This window comes from Gavialis gangeticus, unplaced genomic scaffold (assembly GCF_001723915.1).
Source record: "Gavialis gangeticus isolate Ggan-Ray unplaced genomic scaffold, GavGan_comp1, whole genome shotgun sequence".
Taxonomy (NCBI): domain Eukaryota; kingdom Metazoa; phylum Chordata; order Crocodylia; family Gavialidae; genus Gavialis; species Gavialis gangeticus.
Genome location: NW_017729030.1, coordinates 28,646,236 through 28,650,092, shown reverse-complemented (window position 1 = coordinate 28,650,092; position 3,857 = coordinate 28,646,236).

The following is a 3,857-nucleotide window of genomic DNA, read 5'->3' as shown; positions in this document are numbered from 1 at the left end:
GGATCTTGTGGCCTGTTATAAACTAGTCAGGGGGGATCAGCAGGCATTGGGGAAGTCACTGTTCCCCCGAGCACCACCAGGAGTGACCAGGAATAACCATCACAAGCTGGCAGAGGGTAGGTTTAGGTTGGACATCAGGAGGCACTACTTCACGGTCAGGGCGGCTAGGGTCTGCAACCAACTTCCAAGAGAAGTGGTGCAGGCTCCTAACCTGGGGGGTTTTAAGAGGAGGTTAGAGGAACACCTCGCTGGGGTCGTTTGACCCCAGTACTCTTTCCTGCCATGGCAGGGGGTCGGACTAGAAGATCTGCTCAGGTCCCTTCCGACCCTAGAAACTATGAAACTATGAAACTATAATGTTAAGGACACTTTCATACTTTTGGGTTTCATTCAGGACAGTCATTCTAACAAAAATACTTGCTCCTGGAATTCCTTACTTCAGATGGTAGAAGTCATCCCTAAAGAGGATCAGAGGGAGGCAACTGATGTATAAATATGCCTCTTAGAACTATGGTTTGCAAATGCTCTGATCAATGCCACAACTTATAGAAACAATATAAATCTAGGTCATGGGCTTGGCCACACAATACGCTTACACTGGTGTAACAAGCCTTTATACCAGTGTGAAAAAGAAGATTTCATAGAATACATAGCCCTACTCTAGTAAAAAACAAGTGGCAGAATATGGTGTAGAGTTACTTGAAGAGCAAATGGCAGTAAAAATACAGCAGTGTATTGCAGTAGTGCCTACTGTGGCAGTTACACTGGCATAACCAAGTCATCTGCTGCTTCTGGAACGTACTGAAATTAACATTAGTATCCAAAAATGAGAATTATACTGGTCTGAAAGTATTGTGCATCCAGGCACTAGTCATGGCATTCTGCACTCAGGGTAAGTATGAACATTTGAACAGAAAGAATGATCATTTAATTTTAAAAGTTTTTAAAGAGTTTCCAGCAGAGTTTAAAGTACTTAGTCTGTATTACATACAGATAAGTGTGTACTAATCATTTCATTAATGTTACAACTTTGACCATTACTGTGAGGCATTATCAAGACCTAACATCAGGATATACTGGCCCAATGTTTGACTCTAGATACTGACTTCTAAAAGAAATGTTGAAGAGGCTGAACTTGTGGACTGTTTTCCCTATGAAGAATTAGGCTGAAATACTGGAATACTAGGTCATAGTACATGATGTGTTCCAATGGATAGACACAGGTTTAAAATTTATGTCACCAAGTCAGACATATGGGCTGGTATGACAGTCAGAGTATTCTGTTTCAAATTTTCCTACAGGGTCTGTGCCTAAGCACATGTTCTTCATGGAGTTGATCCAAAGCTCAATGATGTCAACGGGATGATACTCATAGATTCAATGGGCTTTACATTAGGCCTTTTGTGTAAATCCGACTTGGGGTCTCCAGTCCCCCAGTGCATATATGAAAACTGAATTTGCTTACCCTTCTGCCAACTCTCTCACAAGAAGCAGGAAATTTACTCTCAAGTTAGGCATGAGGCAATGTGACTATGAGTTTGTCTGAAATTTTGCTTGACATATTGTTAAAAAATATAAACATTAAAGAATGCAAGATATCATAGGGTAACAACACCCATTACCTCTAGTACTGACAAGGATTGTATTACATAAACATTTATGTGATATAAACATTCTAGTACTCTAGATAATAAAGATTAGTGTATTATTATAAAGCCACACACTCAAAAAACAGTGCAAATGGTCTCATATTTCAACCTGTGAGAAAAGTCTCTTGTTTTAGGCTCTTGAATATTTGGGTCTTTCTTATTTGTTTGTTTTGGGATTAAAAGTTTAGAACTGTTTAAATGATTCCTATTCACATTGAACATTTCAAAATTTATATACTGTACACATCAATCCTATGTTACTGAGGGTGCATTTACATGAGACATTTACTGTGGAGCTGCCTAAATAGCTCCACAGTCAAGTCTCAGCGTCTACACATGCAGCTCTGGTAGGCCACAGTAAACTAACTAACTCTGCCACAGGTTAGTACTTATAAACACAAGTACAGTGGCATCCTTTAGTGTGCAGCAATGCATGTGTAGATGCTGATCGGGCTGGCGGGGGCAAAAGGGTGCTTTAATGTGGGGGTAGCCCCATACTGGAGAACCCTCATGCTCCAGCCACTCTGAAGCCTGTTGAGAGCAAGGTCGGAGCAGCCTGGGGCTAGCAGGCTGATCCCCGGGGCCCCCTGAGAGTCAGGGCTACTCCAGCCCAGCTCAACATGCCACAGTCCTGGGCACACATGCAAATGTGGTGCCTGGAAGTAATAAACTCTGGCATAATATACACCAGAGTTTATTGCATCATGATAATTGCACCTGTAGATGTACCCTGAGAGAAATTAAAAGACTGGAAATATTTCACTTGGAAAGGAGAGGTAGCAGAGACAGGTCCTGATTTAATGACCCCCAAGTAGGCTCTAAAGTAGCTGGCTAACTTTAAGAACCTGAGAAGCCCCACTCATTTCAGAAGAGTTATTCACATGCCTTCCTGCCAATATGACTTTCTGTGTCAGGGCTCTACTTCCCATGGTACAGAAGACAGGTGTGAAGAAGATCAATCAGTTGGATCTATTAATTTCAACCATGTATGACAGGGGAACAATTACAAGAAAAGAAAAAAATAAGCTATATATTAGTGTCCCATTACACGTTATTGCAGACTATTGAGGGAAATATTCCTTCAGGATTCATAGAAAGTAGTAGACATTCCAAAATTATTAGATTCCAACACCAGTAGTTACAACAGCCATGCTAAAATTACAAGAACTCTCAATCTTTACTGCTTTTAGGGCAGTGAAGGCATAAGCAGGGGTCAGGAAGAAATACACTTAAGATAATATTAAACAGTGAGATTAGCAATGTGAATTTATACTGTCCTCTGAAGTATCTGGCATGGTTTGGAAATTACAAACTATTGATCTGTCAAATTACTATAGATACATTTTTATCATGAGGATGTGACTGTGGTCATAGAATTCTACCCATGTATTTTATGGCTGACCAACAACTTGATATAGAGGACATATTACTGTATCAAGGCCAGAAGCAGGGTTGCTTAATGAGAGATGTGAGAGGATTTGAGTAGTTTAGGACACAAACGCCAAAACCCCAGTTCTTGAAATTAACAGTACTTGAGACCTTAGCAAAAAGGCAACCTGGTGCCAAATGTATTAGTTCTGCTAGATAGAAGTATATAGAAGTAATATATACTGTGCCTATTGTGCACCTGCAGCCCTTCTACCTCAGGTATGTCTATGGAGTCTTTTCCTTTGTATCTAAACTGCTGATTCCATGACATATGTAGGCGTGGGCATAATTTTAAGTTCACGAGCAGTCTTTCAAGTGAGCAGACTTCTTGTGTACTTAAAATTAGGCACATGTCTTAGTACTCTGCTGAGAAAGTTTTGAATTGCAAATCTAAACACTAAAAACCCCAAGAAAAGGATGTGGAATTATTCATCCAACTGAAATGGCTACATAACTTAATCAATGTCCAAAACCTCAGTCTGGAAAGACAGATAAGCATGCTGTATATGTTAATCAGGAACTTTCAGTAATAACATTTACAAATGGCAAGTACATACTTGTTTTGTTTCCCAACTAAATCACAGGAATGCTTTCTCTCTTACTTCACAAAACAATCATAAAAAAATGACACTTCCCTTTTAATTGCTTGTAAGTAAACATGGTGCAGCAGGTCATTATAGCTCACTTTCCAAAACTGATTTTTCTACTGTATTTCTTCAGATAGAAGATTACCCTGATTATAACTAGGCTTGTCGGGGGAAGGGGAAGATGAGGGCGGAG